At 37.0% G+C, this 22720-nt stretch overlaps 1 protein-coding gene and 1 pseudogene across 1 annotated transcript in view; both read right to left on the reverse strand.

Annotated features, from left to right (window-relative positions):
• Window positions 1-22720, reverse strand: part of Grid2 (glutamate ionotropic receptor delta type subunit 2) — a 1223762-nt gene that overhangs the window by 767594 nt on the left and 433448 nt on the right. The window lies entirely within an intron of this gene.
• Window positions 5791-7647, reverse strand: LOC114633849 (annotated as a pseudogene).

Consider the following 22720-nt stretch of genomic DNA (forward strand, 5'->3'; position numbering starts at 1 on the left):
GTGATATCTTGAATTTGAAATGTGTTTCATGCTAACCAAAAATGCATGTGAAATGTTTCTTTCAATTTAACTAATATTATGGAGCATGGTAAGCAGTGACAGAAGTTCAGAAGAGATTCCTTTGTATTCTATAAGTATAGATGTCTATGAAAGGGATCAATTTTAATCATGTTTGCAATGATACATATGATGATCACCTAAGTTGAATAAGATGAATCTAATTAACTTGATACACTGACAGCAGAAAACAGACGAAGCAGTTGGAAGTAAGTTGCCAAACTATTCATGAACATTACTGTTAGTACTATGACTAAATGACTTCACAGCTGTTCATCCTCCATACCTTTGCTTAGGGTTTATGTTTGAGGCATGTGCATGCCCACATCCCTGTCTTCTGTGATCTTGCATCCTATTGCCTTCATCCATTGCTTCTGGCTATTACATTTTCACTATCTCTTTTTGTCAATAATACCTGACTCTTGGGGAGGGTATGTGTGATGTATGTTTTATTTATGATTGAACATTCTGCCATGTATTATTCTCTACACCTCCATGAGTTGTGATTCTCTGGATTAAACATGATATAGTGCAAAACAAAGGTTGTGTGATGAAGACTGAGATATACATTAATTCACGGGTATGACAATAATATCTTAGGCATCAATATAATACGATGTCTGTTTGTCAAATGATAGTAGTAAGCTTTCTGCTAGGACCTATTACCTGTATAGCCACAGTCTCTTTTTACCAGGTGTGTTTGTGTGTATTTGTGTGTGTGTGTGTGTACACAAACATTGTTGGTTATTTACACAACATTTGGGCTACCTTCATACCAGAGATGTGGAGATTGTTCAACATATATAAATCAATAAATGTAATCACCCAGCAGTAGAGTCAAAGATGTAGAATATATAATCATATTTTAAATACAGAAATGGCCTTTGATAAAAGTCTATGTTTTTGATCAAAAGTCTTGGAAAACCAAGGGATTCAGGTGATATATCTCAACATAGTAAAGGCAATATATATAAAACTCACAGCCAACATCTTACAAACAAGAAAATTTCAAAGTATTTCCACTAAAATTAGGAAGAAAACAATAATGTCCACACTCCCAGCCCTTCTCAATATTGTGCTTTAGAGTCTTAGGTAGAGCACTAGGACAAGCTAAGGAAAGAATGGGGATACAAAGAGGAAGAAAAAAATTAAGAGGATCCTGATTTGGAGATTATATGATGATACATTTGGAGATGATTCATAAGAGACCCCAAGGCAGGAAAACTTCAGCAGCTGAGAAATACATTCACCAGAGAGGGAAGATACAAAATTAACTCAGAAAATCACCAGCTTCATTTTCTATAAACAAAAATCATACAGAATATAAAATTTAGGGAAACAAGCTCATCTATCTGTCTGTCTGTCTATCCACCTATCATCTATGCATCTATCATCACCACATCTACTAATAATATCCTTATCTACTTGATTAAATTAGAAAACTGAAAGTCATGTACAATAAGAACATTAAGACATTGAAAAAAGAAATTGAAGAGGTAAACTGAATATGGTAAATCCTCTGCATTCATGGATTCATGGAATTAATATTTTGAAAATGTCTATCCTAACAAAAACAACCTAGATATCTAGTGCAATGCACATCAAAATTCCAAATAATTATTCACAGAACTTGAAAAAATAATCTTAAACTTTATGTGTGTACAAGAAAAATCTAGGAAAGGCAAAATAATCTGGAATAATTTTTTAAAAAATGGTAGAAGTATTAATATTCCATATTTCAAATTACACTCTAGAACTAAAGAGGTGAAAATAGTTTTATATTGGCATAATATACTCAGTGGTCAACAAGATAGCACTGCAGACTCATAAAACCATATATCTATGTAAGATTTTTCACAAAAAGGACAGCAATACCCATTGGAGAAAATGCAGCAACTGCAACAAATGATGCTATTAAGATTAGGCAGATGTGTGTAGAAGGATAAAAGAAATCTTATCCCTCCTTCAACTTTACAAAATGCAATTCCGAGTGAATTCAGGAATTCATTATAAGACCTCAGACCCAGAGCTTGATAAACAAAAGAGTGGAAAATAAGCTCAAACTCATTGCCACTACATTGAAATTGTCACATTTTAAATTTAAAAATTAATTTTTAGAATGTCACAAACTAGTTCAATATTAACATTAAGTCCATCCTTTCTTCTCTCCACATGCCATTTAAAATATCATTTGGGATTATAGCCAGCGAGATAGTTAAGTAAAAATGTTTGCAGTGAAAGCCTGGGATCTGAGTATGATCCTAAGGATCTACATAAAAAGACCAATGCAGAATTACGCCTCTATAACACCACTGTTCATATGTTAAGATGAAGGTAGGACAGAAGAATTGGGTAGAAGTTTATTGATCAGCTGATCTGGAATATTCTTGGAGCAAAGAAAAAAAGAGATTCTACTCTAATAAGGTAGAAGGAAAGATCTGACTTCTGAAAGATGACCTTTGACTTGCATACATGTGTTCTGTTTCTCTCTCTTCTCTCTCTCTCTTCTCTCTCTCTCTCTCTCTCTCTCTCTCTCTCTCTCTCTCTGTTTCTCTCTGTCAATATTTCAATTTTGATTACTCCACACTTCAGCATATTTGACCATTTTTTTAATCTCAAATGGAATCCACAATACTACAATTGTTCAAGTTGATTTTTAGAGTCTTTGTGAACATATAAAAGACAAAAATGTACTGCCAAACTCTTAAGTCTATATGAATTTCATGTTTAGATATCGTCATCTCATTTATTCTTTGTTTTCTAGTGTGTGTGTATGTATGTATGTGTGTGTACGTATTTGTGTGTATGTAAATGTGTTTGCAACATGTTCATGCACACATGTGTCTGGATTCGTCAGAGGAGTTCACTCTGTACCACACTACCACTTAGTCCTTAAGACAGGATTTGTCATTAAACATGAATAGCACTCAGCAAGCCCCAGTAATTCTTCTGTCTCTGTTCCTGATGAAACTGGGCTACATATTCCCAATGTTTTTTTCCCCCATTTTTTATTGGATATTTTATTTGCTTACATTTCAAATGTTATTTCTTTTTCCATTTTCCCCGCCAGAAACCTCCTATCCAGACCTCCCTCCCCATGTTTCTATTAAGGTGCTCCTCCAGCTACCCACCCACTCCCGCCTCCCTACATTCCCCTACAATGGGACATCAAGCCTTCACAGGACCAAGGGCCACTTCTCCCAATGATTCCCGACAAAGCCTTGCTCTGCTACATATGCAGCTGGAGCCATGGATGGCTCCATGTATACTCTTTGGTTGGTGATTTAGTTCCTGGGAGCTCTGGGGGCGGGGGGGTCTGGTTGGTTGATATTGTTGTTCTTCCTCTGGGTTGCAAACCTCTTCAGCTGCTCAGTCATTTCTCCAACACTTCCATTGGAGACCCCATGCTGGGCTTCGAGCAACTCTGATCCTATTCTGAACTTGATTTCTTCGCTATCTATAGCACGATCTCTCAGAACTTTCTTTGATCTATATACATTTTCATTCAAAAATGCTTAAGTACTCGTATTTGAACCCTTTTAACATATATATGATATATAGATAGAGTTAAGAGCCAGGATTAAAATGGATTACATTTTAATTACAAGCTAATCATTGTTCAAACACTAAATTCACTAAAGTCGTGAATTTTCACAGCAACACTGAAGTGTAGATGGTGATGTATATGCTCATTTTACAGATAACAAAAAGGAGACGGATGCTGCTGAATTTGCCCAAAGCCATCTACACAGTACAAAATGAAAGCAGCCTTTAAACTCTTGTCTTTCTGATATGAGAACAGAAGTACTGTCCTCATGCTGGAGGCAGATCTTCAAGCAGTGTCTCAGGATTTATATAGAGGTGTATATTACTATTTCAATTATTTGCCCTTAGGTCTCTATTTCTCAGACCCAGTTTATCTTTCCAAGATAAGGGTATTTGTTTTCTGCAGGACATGGTCATTCCGACATAAAAGTACTGGCAGGCTGTGGTTCCTTAGTATCATTCCTAGTTCTTTCTCTGATGTAAAGAAGTGGACATAAATTGGAAATACATATATTTTAGAGTCTATCTCTCTTTTGTTATTTCAACTGTAGTTTAATTGTAGTTATTCTGATTGTTGTAAGGTGGAATCTTGGTGTCATTTGGATTTTCATTTCCCTGATATGAACGGTGTTCAACATTTTTTTCTTTTTTTTTTTTTTCAGAAACTAAGACCTTCAACAGTTTATTTCTTCTCCAAGGTGTGAACAAATGGTTTTATTGCATTTACTATTTCTGGGCAATGCACTGAGCAGAAAAAGAAACCTGTTACAAAGTCTCATAGTCTTTGATTGGGTCTAGGCTAGAGGCTTCTTGATGTGAAAATCAGGACAGAGCACCAGAGGACTTAAACTCATTTTCCCAGACCTCCTAACTGCTAAGATTTGTTACAGCCCACTGGCTGCCTGTAGCTCTCAGGTCCAGTCACAGCCACACTAAGCCTGGCCAACACCAATGTGTCAGGTCAGGGGGACCACATGTTTGGTTGCTTCATGTTTCCTAGCAAAAACCATTCACAGAATCTCAGGCTCTGAAGTTAAAGGCCATAGATGAAGATTCTCTCTGGCAGAGGACAGCAGCTCTGAAAGCAGACAACTGAGCTCAACATTCAAAGGAATGGCAAGCTCGCTGCCTCAAGGTCCCATTGGTTCATCTGAGGCAGGAACAGCAACAGCACCACGGAATTAACTGGAGTTGTGGCTACGTCCACTCAAACCCCAGTGTTGAGGTCCTTACTCTTAGTACCTTAGGATGTGACTGTATTTGGAAATGGCCGCTCCAGATGAAGGTGGGGCTCTGCTACATTAGTCGGGGTGAGCCCCAACCCAAAGACTGGGATCCTTGTACAAAAGGTAAGTTTGGAGACCGACACAGTGGAGATGAAGGCAAAGATGGAGAGATGTTTGTACAAGCCCTGAGGTACAGAGAAGTGTCAGTAACCATCAGACCCAAGATGATTCTCTCTTGTAGCCTCAGAAAGAACCAGTCCACTGACACCAGAACTAGCTTTGCAAATTCCATAACTGTGACAGTGCACCATGCTGTTAGAAGATCCTATGTTTAGTCCTAGTGATGGCAGCGCTAGGAAGCTAAACAAATGCCTTGGAGTCACTACCCATGAAGGACTAGACTTAACAGAAGCTTTTGTTCCAGGGCTTGTAACACTCAGCAGAAGAGCCTCATGAGGAGGGCTAGGCTCTCAACTCCTAGAGAGATTGTGGGAGGAATGTGAGTGGTAACAGGCAGTTTTCATCACACATTTCTGAAGGATCTTAGAGCACAAAGAAGACATGTGGTGATAAATGCATGAACTTTCAAAATGTGACCTCCTAATGGTCAGTGGATCTGTGGGATGCTCCCCTGGCTCGTCACCCCAGGCTTACTTCTGAGGAGAGGTCAGTTCTTCGGCCAGCTCCTACTGTAGATACCCCACCCCTAGAAGCCACTGAGATGGGGCAGCCCGGTCCTTCTGAGAGTGGGAGCCAGTGGCTGGAGATCTCTGTGATGCAGATCTTGAGGCTGGAGTTGCCTCACCTCCATGGATTTTGGCACAGAAGGAAGGAATGCTCAGGAGACTGCTTTTTATCTGGGGAGGAAAACGCATGGTACCAGAAGTTGGACACTACCTGAGAGCAAAGGGCAGGTGGTGAGGGTTCTGTGCTGGGGCTAGTTTGTGGGGCCACACCCTGCTCAGCATGAGTTCAGAGGCTGCTTGGAGCGACGCTTCATGTGCAGGCGCTCATGGCAGAGGAGGTCATAATTCTGTCGGAAAGTTTTGACGCAGTACCTACACTGGAAGGGACGGGTCTCAGCCTTTAGATGACAGTGTCTACGGTGTCTCACCAGATGGTTGTATCTCTGGAAGCTCTTCTCACAGTCCCCAGCCTGGAAGTCCAACTTGGCCTTGCTCTTCTCCAGCAGGTCACCGGCACCTGTGCCCCCTCCCCCATTTCCAATGCATCCTCCTCACTCTTCTTCACGGGTTGCTGTTTGTCTGGCTGCAAGTGGATCCGTCAGTGCGAGATTAGGTGTGAGTTGAGGCAGAAGCTGTTTCTGCGAGCAGTGCACCTATAGGGTTTCTGGGCCTTCTTGGTCCCTAGGTGTCCATCCAGGTCCTCGCTATCACTGAATAACTCCCCACATACTGAGCATTTGTGTGGTTTTTGCTCCCTGTGGCTGCGCAGGTGCCCGGTGAAGTTGATCCTTCAGCGGAAGATCTTTTCACAGTTTGGGCACACGTAAGATTTGTGTGAGGTTTCCAGCACTAGTGCTGTTCTGGAGGGCCGGGACACTGTCTAGGTTTTCGGGAGGGCTCTTTAGCTCCTCTGTGCAGTATGGGCTGTTCTGGGAGTCCTCGTCCCCACAGCTGGACAGAAGGATCTCGATGGTCATCTCCTGGTCCAGGCTGCTCTTGAGGGGTGGTAGGTCACCTACTGCTGGACAAGGACTTTGAGTGAGCACCGCCTGCTGGCAGGACTGGAGCTCTGGCACCTACACTTCCTCCCATTTCCTTCTTTCTTCTTGGAATGGCCGGAGGCTGAGAAGGTCTAAGCGGGAGGCCTGGGGTGCTTCTTTATCCTGGAGGTCTGTCTACTCTGTGACCCGCAACCCATTCCCCTCTTCATGTGAGTGGCCCGGCTGAACTGGAGCCTCATTTGGAGGCATGGAGATTGTATAGTCTTCCGCAATGATGAATTCTCCATAGAAACCAGTCTGTGCCAGGTCCAAAAGGGACCAGCCCTCTTCTGAGAAGCATAAAATCGTGTCCTTAAATGGGGACACTCGGTTCTAAGCCCAGGTTGGTAATTTCATTTACTGGGAACAGATTTCGGAAGAAACTGCTTAAGACCTCCTGGAGAGGACTAGGTTGCTTGGTGAGGGCTCTGGGGGAAGCTGGCAGATGGTCACCAGCTGGGAATCTGTGACTCTCTGCTCCTGAACAAGGAAAGCATCTTGTGGAACTAGGTTTTCACTAGGCTGGCCACGCGATCTGCTTAGAAGCCCAGGGCCCTGTGCTAGATCCCCAGGCAGGGCATCAAGGTTGCTGTGGGACTCTGCTCACATTCGTTCTTGTTCTAGATCCTGAGGCGTAGGCCCATATCCATTGGCAATCACCACTGGGTCTCCACAGTGCTTGAGCCTAAGGGCTGGGGTTCCCTCCAGGAAGACTCCGCATTTTCCTAGGCTCTTCGCTTTCCTTTGGAGCCAGGACTCGTGGGCACAGAGCTGTGGGCATGATGGGATTTGATGGGGGTCAGCGGCAGTAGACGACCCTTTGACGGACAGGTCCTCCTGGAGAATATAGCCCCAGCCGGCCACAATCTTGAAGTTTTGTAGCCAAAGTCACTTTTGCTGTTCTTGAGGTCTTCACAAATTGAAACTCTTTCAGATTTGCTGGCTCTTCACCCAGAAGCCTGGGACAGCAGGGGAGCAGATCCTCATCTTCCAGTTCTGTCTTTCTGGTGTCTTGGCCGAGGCGGCTCCATGCATGGGCCAGAATCCATCTCTGGCCAGGCCAATCCTGTCTTGGGATCCTCTAGAACGCATTAGCTGAGCTTGGGAGCTAAGGGAGACACCTCTGTGCAGCGTCCAGGTTGGCAAGCCACGCAGGCTGGGCCACCGCTGAACATTTCTTTAAGTGCTTCTTTTTTTCTAAGCCATTTGAGACTCCTCAATAGAGAATTCTTTGTTTAGATGTGTTCCCAATATTTCAATTGGGTTATTTGGTTTTTGGTGTCTATCTTCTTGAGTTATTTGTATATTTTGGACATTAGCCCCATATTGGACATAGGGTTAGTGAAGCTATTTTCCCAATCTGTAGGTTGCTGTTTTGTCCCTTTGAGAGTGCCCTTTGCCTTACAGAAGTTTTTCAGTTTCATGAGGTCCCATTTGTTTATTGTTGATCTTATAGCCTGAGCCATTGGTGTTCTGTCCAGTAAATAGCCTTCGAGGCTATTTCCCACTTTTTCTTTTATTAGATTCAGTGTATTTGGTTTTATGTTGAAGTCATTGATTCACTTGGACTTGAGGTTTGTACAAGGAGATAATATGGATCAATTTGCATTCTTCTAGTAAAGACCCCCAGTTTGACCAGCACCATTTGTTGAAAATGCTTTCTTTTTCCACTGTATGATTTCACTATTTTTATAAAAGATCAAGATCAAGTGACCATAGGTGTGTGGTTTTATTTCTGGGTATTCAATTCTATTCCATTGATCTGTCTGTCTCTGTACCAATACCATGCAGTTTTAATCACTCTTGCTCAGCTTGTCCACTACTGAACAGCTTGAGGTCAGGTATGGTGATTCTCCCACAAGTTCTTTTATTGTTGAGAATTTTTTCACAATCTAAGGTTTTGTGTTTTCTCATATGAAGTTAAAAAATTGATCTTTTCATATCTGTCAAGAATTGAGTTGGAATTTTGATGGAGATTGCATTGAATCTGTAGTTTGCTTTTGTAGTATCGCCATTTTTACTATGTTAATCCTGCCAATCTGTAAGCATGAGAGATCTTTCCGTCTTCTGAGTACCTCAATTTCTTTTGAAGTTCTTTTCATGTATGTCTTTGACTTGTTTTTTTTAGAGTTACACCAAGATATTTTATATTATTTGTGAATATTGTGAAGTGTTTTCTCCCTAATTTCTTTTTCAGTCTGTCTATCATTTGTGTAGAGGAAGGCTACTGACTTGTTTGCATTGATTTTATATCCATCTACTTTGCAGAAGTTGATTATCAGCTGTAGAAGTTTTAAGATAGAATTCTTGGGGTCATATATGAATACTACCATATAATCCACAAATAGTGATAACTTGTCTTCTTCATATCCAATTTCAATCCTTTGATCTCCTTTTGTTGTCTTATTGGTCTAGCTAGAACTTGGATTTCTATATTGAATAGAGGGAGAATGGGCAGCCTTGTCTTGTCCCTGATTTTAGTGGGATTGCCTCAAGTTTCTCCCCATTTAATTTGACACTGGTTGTTGATTTGCTGTACATTGCTCTTATTATATTTATATATGTATCTTGAATCCCTGGTCTCTCCACGACATTTGACATGGAGGAGTGTTGAATTTTGTCAAAATATTTTTCAGCATCTAATGAAATGATCATGTGATTTTTTTCTTTGAGTTTGTTTATATAGTGGATTACATTGATGAATTGCATTATATTAAACCCATTCTTGCAACTCAGGGATGAAGTATACTTGATAGTGATGAATGATGGTTTTGATGTGTTCCTAGATTAGGTGTGCAAGAATTTTATTGAATATTTTGCATCAGTATTCATAAGTGAAATTGCTCTGAATTGCTCTCTTTGTTGGGTCTTTGTTTCTATTCTACCTTATACCATATCAAAGTGGCAAAGAAAAAAAACTCAAGGGACAGTACATATGGACAAGGAAGTGGAGAAAGAGGAACACTACTCCATTGCTTGTGGGATTTGATACTGGTACAACCACTCTGAAAATTAATCTTGCAATTCCTCAGAAAATTGGAAATAGTTTTACCTGAAGACCCAGCTGTATCACTCTTGGAAATATACTCAGAAGATGCTCCAGGACATCACAAGGACACGTGCTCCATTATTTTCATAGCAACCTTATTTGTTGTAATAGGAAGAAGTTGGCAACAACTTTGATGTCCCTCAACCAAAGAATGGATACAGAAAATGTGGTTCATTTATGCAATGCAATTCTATTCAGCTATTAAAAATGAGGGCACAATGAATTTTTCAGGCAAATGGATGGAACTAGAAAATATCATTCTGAGTGAGGTAACGCAAACCCGAAAAGGATGTTCGTGGTTTGTACTTGCTGATAAGTGGATATTATCTAAAAAGTTCAGAATACTGATTATACAACTCATAGACTGTAGGAAGCTTAACAAGAGGTAAGATTCAAATGTGGATACCCAAAACCCAATAGGAAGGGAAACAAGATAATCTTGGGAGACAGAGGGAAGAAGGAACCTTGGTGAGAGAGGGGAGTGGGGAGGAAAAAAGGATGGCCAGGATCAGGTATGGGGAGAGAAATGGCGGGATGGCCAGAAGGCCAGAAGAATGAATCAAAAATATGCAGCAGTGGAGGTTACGGGACAGGGGGAACCTCTAGAAAGTCCCAGATACCTGGGATGTGAGAGGCTACCAGGACTCAATGTCTATCACGTTAGCCAAAAAGCCCAACAGTGGGGAGGTGGAATTCAGAAAAGACCACCTCTAGTAGTTAGACATGGCCACCACTTGAGGCAGGGGATCATTCACTCATCTTCAAAATCTTTAACCCAGAACTGTTTCTGTCTAAAGGAAATGCAGGAACAAAAATGAAGCAAAGACTGAAAGAAAGGCCACCCAGTGACAGGTCCAACTTGGAATTCATTCCATGCCTGTACACCAAATTCTGACACTATTACTGAGACCATATTGTACATACAGACTGAAACCTAGAATGGCTGACCTCTGAGAGGCTCTACCAGCAACTGACTGAGACAAATGCTGATAGAGTCAACCATTGGATTGGGGTCAGGGACCCATATGGAAGGCTTAGATTAAGGATGGATAGAGCTGAAGAAAATTGCAACCCCATAAGAATAACAGTGTCAACTAACCCCGACTCCTCACAGCTCTCTGAGACTAAGCCAAAAACCAAGAAGCATACGTGGGCTAGTTGGTGGCACCAGACCACAAATGTAGCAGAGGACTGCCTTGTCTGGCCTCAGTGGGAGAGGATGCACTTAATCCTGTGGAAACCTGATGCCCCAGAGAAGAGGAATGCTGGTAGGGGTGAGGTGGGAGTGGTGGCTGGGTAGCAGGCACCCTCTCAGAGGCAAAGGGCAGAGTGAGTAAGTAAAGAACTCTAGAAAGGGGGACCAGAAAGGGGGGGCAACTTTTGGAATGTAAACAAATAAAATAATTTAATAAAAAATACAAGTTAAATTTCCAGTATGTGCAAAAATTCTTAAAATATTTCTGTTCAGTAACAATTTGAAAAGTAACTTTCTATTTCTACCTCTTCTTTTTCTTAGTAGCAAAAAGTGCATGCATTTCCATGTCAAGCAGTAAAGCAGTAGAATATTTCGCCTTAGGTAGTATTAACGGACACTTGTAGCTTATTCTGCCTCCTTTTGAGAGAGCGGAGTCAATGCTACATTCTATCTCCTTTTTGAAAGAGATGGAGTCAAGCCTACCTTCCTCTACCACAGTGGGGGATTAGAAACTGCATGTAATATATCCCCAAACTCTTCAATCAATTGCCGCAAACCACAGCTACTTTAACTACCATTGTTAAGTTTTTAAAGTTATAAAGATCATAGACTAAGACAGAATCAAGGTTTTTAATTCATTTTAAATAACCATAATGTTATGTGAGGAGTCTCACATAACATTCCTGAATATTATTTCCAGTATATCCACAACAAACCTGTGCAGAGGACACCTTTGACTAACTAAAATATTTTTTAATGAAAAAGAAGATAATATTTTATCAAATAAGATTTGATTATTAACATGGAAGCATTCCAAACATTATGTATAAAAAGGGAATTATAGAAACATGAAAGTTCATGGGAGGTGGAGGATGGGTGGTTATGAGTTCAGGCACAGACTGAGCTCTGCTTATGTAAATAAGCAAAATAAAATGAAATCAGTATACCACTTCTTAGGATCTAGCTTAATAGCATGGTGTGTAAAGGAGATTGTGCAAAGCACTGAGTTAAATCACCAGCATCAAAGTAATAAATACATAAATTATTTTCATCAGTATTCAGTGCTGTCTGTAGTGCCCTCACTGTTTCAAGTCTTCCTTATTAATGTGTACAGGAGGCTGAGTATATTAGCATACAAAATAGCATAACCATACATGTCTGTGCTGAGAATTGTGAAAATGGGCCTGATGTAGGTTGTACATCACAAGATTTACATGTGGTAATTTACTACAAATGACTACATAAACTAGACCTGAACAATGGCAAAAACAATAAACATGGTACCAAAGAAGGAGAATACCTCGTGGATGTGACCCCTTATTGGTTTTCCAGTGCAGACTGGTTCGACCTGAGACTGTACATTGAAACAACAATAATGGTCTTAGCAATAAGTAATTTTACATATTTATGTGAAGTCACAGATCACAGTAATAAATAGAAAGAAACTTTAAGTTTGAGAGTGAGAAATGGAAAGTTTCAAGGTAGAATAGATAGGAAAGACTAGAGGAAGAATGGGAGGAGAGGAAGTGATGTAATTTTCTTACAGTTTTAACTAAAATACATATGTACATATATACATGCATGCATATATACATACATTTTAAGGAAAGGACAGAGCTGTTTTGCACACCATTTTCTTGCTTGGGTGCACAGAGAGACAATTATTTTCATCTACTTTTGTAACCTCATTTATCTCCACATATACACAGTGTAACAAGGCAGGTCAGAGAAATTAGGAAAAGTGATGTCATTTCTTTAAACCTGGAAGACAAATATATTCAAGAGGAGGGAAAGGAAATGATTCCAAGCTTTATTAATTAAACTTAATTGTATAAAAATGCTATCATTTATCCTGGTTAGGTTTTATTGTCAATTTGACACAACCTAGAGTCACCTGGGAAAAATAAAAACCCTGTTGAAGTATTGCCTCCATCAGATTGTCCGGTGGGCATGTCTATAGGGACGTACCTTCATTAATGATTGATACAAGAGGGTCCAGCGCACTGTGAGTGGTCACATCCCTAGGCAGCTAGGCCTGGATCTTATTAGAAAGCCAGCAAAGAGAAGGCACCAATTGAGCCATCTATTGACAGTAAAAATATAGAACATAAATTTCTACAGTAAAACACTGTGAATTTAAAATGAAAATTAATGAAAATTTAAAATGAACAACTTTTGGCAGAATTAATTTAGATATGTAAAACAAAGTTTCAGATTACTCCTATTTTAATTTAAGTAGCTCAAAGAAAATAAGGAGGGATATAGCACTGCCATGGGATTACTGAAAGGAATGCAGCCTTTCGAGCCCTATAATCACAGGTTCAAACCTGGCACCGACCTCAGTGATTCATATTCCTAACTGGGATTTCTAGATATTTGTTCATGTGATGATTCCATGATAAGGAAGCATCATCACCATTTGCTATCAGTATTGGGGTAGTAAGAATTCCATTCTGAATGAATGACTTGGCAAAACATTTTGCTGGTTTCAAAAGGAATAAATCTCCATAGCATAAACAGTCCAATATAAATAATTTGAACAGCGAATGAAAACATAACTTTAACTGAGTTGAAATTCCTCTGTCTAATTACGTATGAGTGAGGTCATTAAGTTTTTCACTTCTTGGGCATTTACACTACTCTGCACGTGTCCATGGATTTGAGAAATGTACTTTTTCATAGATTGTGATAAACGCATGTATAAGACAATATGATGAAGATATTCTGGCTATTTCAACAAAGTCCAAGTATGGAAGTTATTCCCTACATCATAGAAGATACGTCTACATCTGGATGGGATGTTGGAGTAACAAAGTGAGATTTGGGGATAGTGACATTTAAAAAGGATAGGAGTTTACTTAACAAATAAAGACAAAGGGCATATAGAAAAACGTATTAACTCTCCAAATTATTAATGTTAGGGATTGATTTTACTCTCTAAAACTGCAAATGTCACACAGGCATCTATTGTTCATATTGTTGTTGTTAATGTGTGTTACTATTGTTGATACTTATTGTACTCAAAATAATTCTGACAACACAGGGGATTAAGATACATTCATTAATTTGTCTAAAATAACAAATGTATTAAATTTTATGCAAATAAATACTTTACAGAGAATAGCAGTGAGAAGAAATTAATCAAGGGAGGTGTTAAATTTATAAAACACTGTCCCTCACAAAGGCCTAACAAGCAGCTGAGAGTCAGGTGCAGATATTTGGACCTAATTAATGAACAGAAGCTGCTGACCCTTGTGGTTGAATTAGGGAAAGGCTAAAAAAAGCTGAGGAGGAGGGCACTCCTGTAGGAGGACCAGCAGTCTCAATTAACCTGGACCCTCGAGGTCTCTCAAACACTGGACCACCAATCAGATAGCATACACCAGCTGATATGAGACTCCCAACACATATAGAACAGAAGACTGCTGGATCTGGGTTTAGTCAGAGAAGCTGTACCTAACCCTCAAGAGACTGGACGCCCCAGGACATTTAGAGATCTGATAAGGTGGGGGGTGGACATTGTCGTGGAGACAGATGGATGGGGAGGAGGTATCGGATGTGAAACAGTCAGAGATTGGACCAGGAGGGAAATAAAATTTGGAGTGTAAAAAAGAAAGAAAGAAGAAAGAAGTAATAATAAAAAATTCTAAAGCCCAATTACTTAATAATTTTTTACAGATTCTTTTCATATTTAACTTGCTATAAGATAAAGTGTATTTATATACATGTCATATATCCAGTCATGTCAGAAACACATTGACTGAAGAGTATGAATAAAACCCCTTTCACAAAGGAATAGCAGTGAATTTGAATGCTTTAGTTGACCTTTCAGATGACAGTGATATATTTTGATTCCAATTTGAGATTCTTTTCTTTCTTGTTTCTTTAATGATACACTAAATTTTTCAATAGTGTGATATGCAAACGTCATGACTGTAAATTTTTAATGATTTTTCTTACTGGTGACAATCAGCTCATTTTCATTGTGATCACTTATAATACATGGGATACTTCTTGTTTCCTGATTTGTTGATAATTTCTTTATGTCTTTGTTCATGATCAGTTCCAGAGTAAGTCCCAGAGACTGCTGAGATGGTGAACATTCTGAATATTCTGTATTCTGTTAACTCAATTTATCTATATAGTCATTCAATGCCAATTTTCTTTGTGGTTATCTATTTATTGATTCATTACATGACCTTTGCCTTGGTGAGAGTCATCTACTATTACTGCCCTGGGATTGGTTTGTGATTTTCTAATCTAAAAGTATTTATTTCAAGAAATAGGGAACACCTATGTTCATTGAATGCGTGCTTAGGATTCTAAAGTTCTCAATGAATTATTCACTAAGTTTGAACTGACCTTTCTTCTCCTTTCTAACTAGTTTAGTTGAAGTCATTTTGCCAGCGATTAAAAGAATAATTCATGCTTTTCCCTGAATCTACTTGCTTGGAATATATTTTTCCATCTTTTCACCCTAAGGTATTGCCTACTTTTGATGGTGAGTTATGTTTTCTGGAGTCTTCCAAAACAGGGCTGTTGTTTTCTTGTTTATACTGCTAGCTTGTATCTTTTGATTGTAGATTCAAGAGTGTTAATATTCCTGGATATTAATGAGAAATGTGATATTTCAAGACGTTATGTTGCTTTTATAATGCTTGTAATTCTCTTTTCATTCTTTTGTTTCATACTTCTTCTAGAGACTTTTTTTCTTATAGTTTCTGGGATGTGTTTATACTTACTTTCAGTTGGCTGTCGTCATTTGATTATGCTGTATAATACTGAAACAGTGGTCATATTTCCATTATGTAATTCATGAAAAAATTTTATTTCTTAATTTAATGTTTCAACTATGAAAGACAATTTTCTAGTATAGTCACCTGGGTTGGTGTCTGTGGTGTTGAACTTGAAATGCAGCTTTCTAAGACCTTCTGGACTTCTAGTTTCTATTGAAAAATAAACTAACGTTCTGATGGGTCTACTGTTGTATGTTATTAGGTTGCTTTCTTGTACAGCTTTTAATACATATTTTGTGATTTATATAAGTAATGCTTAAACCATATAGTCATTTCATGATGTCTCAAAAGTCCTACTAGGCGCTATTTTTGTAATTTTTTAAAATGTATGACTGTTTTTAACTTTAAATTCTCTCCTAGGTCTCTGATGTCTGGCATTCTATCCTCCACACAATCCTTTCTACTGGTGAGTCTTTCCTCACACAGTGGCAGATAATGAATATGATGATTTGTGCCACTGATAAGAACAAAGTTCTATTTTGTATGTCTTCCATTATTACTCCATACATTATTGACTAAGATAGGGTATCTCACTGAAATTACACATTCCAGTTACTCTAAGAACCAGTGATCCCCAAGAATCCTTCCTCCAAACAGTTTCAAGTGTATGCCTCATGCCCAGCTTTCACATGGCTGTTAGAGATCTGAACTTATTTATACATCAAGCACTTTATCCACCAAGATATATTCCTAGCCCTCAAGCTTGTCTTGCTAACTACCTCTTTTCTCATTCCTCACAGACAGCAAAACAGTCTATCAAATACCTACAGTAACTAATCATTATAGTGGTTGGCTATAGATGATATTTTTTGTTCTCTTAATTATCATTTTCTGTGGAGAGACTACACTAGAGTTCAAACATAAATTATATATATATATATATATTATATATCTTACATAAATTATAAAGGTAAAATTACACTGATTCATCTTGCTGCAGAATATTGTTTAAATAATCCTTTCTTTTCCTATTATTTCTTTTCACAGAGGTTTTGCCTTAGAAAACCTGTTCCTTTCCAAGTGTAGATGCTACACTTCTAATGCATCAATATCTTTCCATATTACATGATTAAAATTCCATGAAATAAAACAGAAAAGACAGCACCTAAGTGGCTGTTAATATTTTCAACTATTCAATTCTGTTTAAACCTTTGGTAAGTTTGAGGTCAGGAACATGAAAATGAAAAGCAGGAAGCAATCTCTTGCCTCTTGTTATGATGTTTTGGAGGGTGTATAAGGAAGATTTTAGGGATTCTTAGGGTGTGTCTATAAGGAAGAGACACAATTCAATTTGAAATTTCACCAAAGTAGGATAATATCTACCTTTCTCATAGTAAGATGATAAATACAAGTGAGGGTTTCTTGAAAGAAATTTAAAATTATTATTTTAAAGGTAAGTTCAGATGCCTCAAAGGGTCTAGTGACCTTAAGCCAAACTCAAGTGCTTAGTAATAAAGTTTAATTTAATTCTTTCAATACTACAGTGAGAATATAAAATAAGAAAACTGCAAAAATAATAACATCTGTCTATATATACTCTATAATGGCCAAACCCAAAAGTTCACAATTTTTACCTTTTATAAATAACAGAAATCATGTATTACAGATAAGGTTCTTGGCCATTTTGTTTCTCTCATTGGTTGTGGCATCACAAATATAATTCTACTGTATTTGACAGCACTGTACTTTACTCATTATAACCATACAGAAGTTATTTATAAAAAGTTCTGATTATGTAGAAGGTATAAAATGCTTTTTATAAAGAATCTAGTTTAAGTATTTTTGGGTCAAATACCAAAATTCAATATTAAATATATTAATTCAAAATACAATATTTAAAACTTTTATTCTCCCCTCTTCTCTCCCCCCCCATGTGTGTGTACACATGTGTGTCTGTGGGAGATATACGCATGCGTGTAGGCCATAGAGGCCAAAAGAAGATAGGATATATTCCTGGAAGCTGGAGTTTAAGCCATCTGAAGGAGCAGGAAAAAAACAGGAAATATTTTTTTCTCTGAAAGAACAGGAAAGCATTTTTAACCACGGTTCCATCATTTTATCCACAAATATCTATCTTTAAAGAATAAATAAGAAATTGGACACAATCTATGCCTGTCTATTTTCTGTCCATTTTTATTATTTTTATTATTACTCTGCTATCAGACTCACAAAATCTTATGCACATTTCTATATGTTAGTGGTGGTTTATACTTTTCCATTTTCTATTAAATATTTATAGTAGAAATGATCTGGGCACAGTATGTAAGTTATCTTGTTTTTGTACTTTAAACATAGAACCTTATTTGACATTAGCATAACAGTAACAATTCTTATAATTTACAGTAATATGATTAGTTTTAATGTAAAAATTTCAGTGAATAATGATGTTAGAAAATGTAACCTGGAAAAGAGTGTGAAAAACGTTTGCAACCACATGACTATCTCATAATATATCGACAGAATAGTATAAAGAATACATTCAAGACAAAGCAGAAGACTTCACAGCTCCAGAGCTTCTAGGGCATTACACAGAACCTTTATAACTTTATAATTTTATAACTTAAAGACGACTCAAGTCTTTCATGACATAACAGAAGTCACAAAGTCTTCCTCCCATGCTCCCTTTTTTATATTCTTCTAGTTTATTGATGATAGTGTCTTCACTTGTCTAGGTGTAGTGGTTTGAATGAGAATGGCCCTTATGCACTCATATATTTAAATGTTTGTTTCATACTTGGTTGAACTTTTTGGAAAGTATTGGACATTATGGACCTATTGGAGGAGCCATGTCACTGGGATGGAGTCTTTTTGTGCTATTAAAAATCCATCCCATTGCAGTTAGATCTCTTTTTCATGAAACTTGTGGGTCAGATGTGAGCTCTCAGCTAATATTCTAGCATCATTTGTGCCTGTCTGCTGCTATGTGCCCCCACCGAATGCACATGAACTCAACCTCTGAACCCATAATTAAGTCTCAAATTTATTACTTCACTTATAATTTACCTTGGTTATGGTGTGATCCTTAGCAAAACAAGGCACAGTGTACTTATTTATGTGTTATGAAAAGTCATCATACTTTTCCTTCTTATTCATTATGGAATACTGAGAATTTATAATACATTATTTAATTAGTATCAAATCTACTCAATGCAAAGATGACATGAGCACATTTTTTAAAGTTTGTAAGCTCCTTGTTATAAAACAAAGTTCTACTGCTATTTGTTTTTATAATTGACACTATTATGTTAATATATTATAGTATTTAGTGAGTATATTTCAGCAACATAAATACATTATTTTCATTTTGCTTTTTCATTTAAAATTAACATTATTTTTGTGTATTCTAAATATAAAGCATATATATATATATATATATATATATATATATATATATATATATACACATATATATGTATAAAATAGTCCCCCCTTACAAAACAAAGCTCAATGTTATGGATTTAGAATTTAGATATTACCAAACATTAAAGACATCTGGTATTTTATCTTGCACATTATTTCAAAAAATAAGAACTTTAGTAATTTTTGAGAATTCATACAATATGTTTTTCCTTATATTTTCCTTCTTTCTCAATTCTTCCCACATCTATCTTCAACCTCTTTTCTTACCCAATGTCACATTCTTTAGCTTTCTACATAAAGCCCCTTGTATAACACTATTTTCTATTTGAAATACCAAGATTAACATGTTCCTTGCTCCATATAGTTCTACCATTCTTAATATTGACTTCATATAAGTTAACACAAAGGGACCTGAGACATTTCAATGCCAGGAATCATTTCTAGTGATTATTTGATAAGTCTGTGATGGAACTTGACGTAGAGGCTTGAGCATGTGTTTTTAAATCTTCTTTGGTATAAAGAGCACTGAGAATGTAGGTTGGCAAACATTTGTGGATATCTGGTAATAAAGTTCTTATTTTTTGAGAATTCAAAAAATTATTCTTGTTTAGTATTCTAAACAAGAATACTGTGTTGGGCTTTTATGCTTTCTTGATGCATATGAATAGAACAGACCAAATAACATGAGACAAAATAAATATTTGAGACATCTACCAATCACATGAATGGCCTATAAAGATTGAGAAAGACCACTGTAATTCATATGTATTTATGAAAATGAGAAATATAAAATATAATTATGATAGCAGAACTATTATAAAGCATATAGCAATTGATAGAAAAAATACAGATATAAAATATGATTGAAATTACATTCATGATGAGATGTTGATTCAAATCAAACAAGTATTACAAAAATTGGGTGTTGAAAGTAAAATATGAAATGTTTTCTTTAAGCTTCTTGTTTCCTTCCTACAACCAGGTGGAACAAAAGATATGGTAAAACATTCCCAGGGAACCATTTTGTTCTATTGGAATATTAGGTGCCAGCCAGATAGAGTAACATCAGGCTAGTTAAAGAAGGTACTTCTGATTTCTGCATATATATTTCCACTCATCCACATATTTAAAACCAAATAAAACTTAATGATAATTAAATAGCTAATAACTTTGTGAGCAATATAATTTGCAAGTGATTTATCAAGTCAGGCTATTAATTATCCATTTAGAATAAGCAAAATATCTCTTATGAAAATGAGCCTGCTGTCTTTTCTCGTTTTACCTCCAGATGTCACAATCCCATCGTAACCTCCTAACACCATCTCAAATGCCATTTTCCTTTTGAAATGCTGTCTGAATGTAAAGGTAATTGAAAGCTAATAATACTTTCATCCTGAAATTGAATATGGGATTCATATTTCAACCCTTGGAATTCATCAGCCAACTAGAATGCAAAGTAGAAGGTACAATTTATAAAGCTATAGCCATATCACTTATGACTTCAGAAGTAAAATTTTAAATACCAGCTTATTCTAGTAATAAAAACTGGGATAGTGATGATTTTACTCAGCTTATTGTGAAAAGTGATTAACCAGCATCAACACTACAACTAAAGTTAGGATGATACCTAGGTAAATATAAATAAATGCTTAGGTGGTACTCATAGAAGTAATACATAGAAAAGCGTGAATTTCAACACAAATTAACCTACCTAAGAAGAAAAATCGAAATTGGAGATGCTGAGACTTCCTGTCACCACTGTTTGCATACAGTTTTAATTATTATATAGCTATTTGTTCTCAAGTTTTAAAACAAGCTCATCTTTGTCAGCTATTGCTGTGTTGGTAATGTTGTATGACGTATTTCACTAAACCTATAGACACCTTAAATGAATTAGTATTAGAATTACAGTTTAACAGGAGAGTTATCTAGGTTTTAAAGGTAAATTATTTTTTTCCATGTACTGCATAAACATGTAAGGTTGGAATCTAGAATACTTTTATATGTGCTAGAACTCATGGATGATATTTCTATAACCATTTTTTCTTGAATAATATTTAAGTCGCTTGCAATTTTTGCATATCTAAATTTTGTATGTAAACAATCATTGCCTTATAGTAGTTGTTAATGAATCCTGAGGTTTATCTTGATGAACCCTACAGTTTACCTTTTCAACAAAGAAATAAGTAGCAATATCTTTAAATAGTCATGTTTGTAATAAAACTAAATTATAAGATAATCCCACTGAATGAATCTTTTAAAAGAGAACATTTCACAATTTCCATACTTTAACTTAGAGAAAAATCAAAGATTTGCATTTTCTTTTCAAAGGTAGTAACTTAACTGAGATTTTTCACTTGTGTTTCTGATCTTTAATGTAGATTTCAATTTTGGTTGGTACATTTTATTAATTTGGAAATCTCTCAGGAGTCCATCAAAGTAGTGTTCAGGCTCAACCACGGTTAGCTTGTAAAGGAGGCATACTCAGGATAACATGACCACAAAGGTTTTCCCTCTTCATGGCTACATATCTTTACCCATACATATACAAAACACTTACGTGTACCTGGAGCAGATGAACAAACACTCATCAGACAGTGGTTTTAATTTTAGTGACATTATTTATGGAAAAGATCTGACAACTTAAATCAACCAGATGAGAATATAATGAAGGAAACAAACATATCGAAATAGTTTAGTCAATTTTATGTTAAAATATGCAGTTTTTAAAAAAATTTGAAAGAATTTTCAAATGCCTTCTATTTTCTAGTAGGCTCCCCACCCACACAAAAGCAGTAAATATTTATATCATTAATTTTAAATTGGCTGTGCATTCAAGTTCTGCCTTTATATGTTCTAAAGTTAGGCAGATGGATCTTGTGGATATTTGTCCTTTTTCCAACATCTATGTTCTTCAGCCTTTGTTATTGAGAGACACTGGAGTAACAGTAGAGGATGAGGCTTTTCTTTCAGTCTAGTGTAGCTCAACAGCGGGACTCTAATGTATGTATGTAATAGAGATTTTTAATATAAATATATATGGTAAATTAATACAGTGATTGTTTTCTCAATCCTATCTACTTCCCCAATAATGACACAGAGAGGCCAAGATTTATTTAAGCAAGCTTTACCATAATACCTGGGTAGTCATTGATCTATTTTAATCTTCTAAACTAATCTGGCTACCTCTCAGCAAAAATCCCTATAATATTTGCACATACTGCTTTCTATCCTCCAGTTGAAGTCTCTCCTCCCTTTAGGATGAATCTGTCTTCTTCTTCTCTCTCTCCTCCTACCCTGGCTGGCAGAAGTACAGCCCTATTCTATCCTCTGCCCAGCCACTGGGTGATCAGCTTTTATTGATGGTTAATAAGGATTGTTTACACAAACTTGAGACAGGAGATTCTTTACATAAGCATTGCAATGTCATATTTAGAAACAAGATGTGAGAGCATAAAAATCAGCATTTGAATACCACAAGGAAAAACATTCAGCAGCGCACAAAAACATTATGTCACATATGTTTCTTCCCCATTTCTGATATATAAAAACCATAGTTTACAGAATCTGACCCCAAGAAACTAGTATAGAGGGGATCTTGTGAGTTCTAAGATACAGTGCTCTGTATGGGTAATTACTTCTAGGACCAAGGTCCACCAGCATCACCATGAGAATGGCTTTTCTTCTGCTCTCCCAGTAGAGCTCACCTGTGAAGCAGACCCATTCAAGATTCTCCTGGCCTCTCTGCAGGTGTTGGATTACAGC

This window comes from Grammomys surdaster, unplaced genomic scaffold (assembly GCF_004785775.1).
Source record: "Grammomys surdaster isolate TR1022 unplaced genomic scaffold, NIH_TR_1.0 752, whole genome shotgun sequence".
NCBI classification, from domain to species: domain Eukaryota; kingdom Metazoa; phylum Chordata; class Mammalia; order Rodentia; family Muridae; genus Grammomys; species Grammomys surdaster.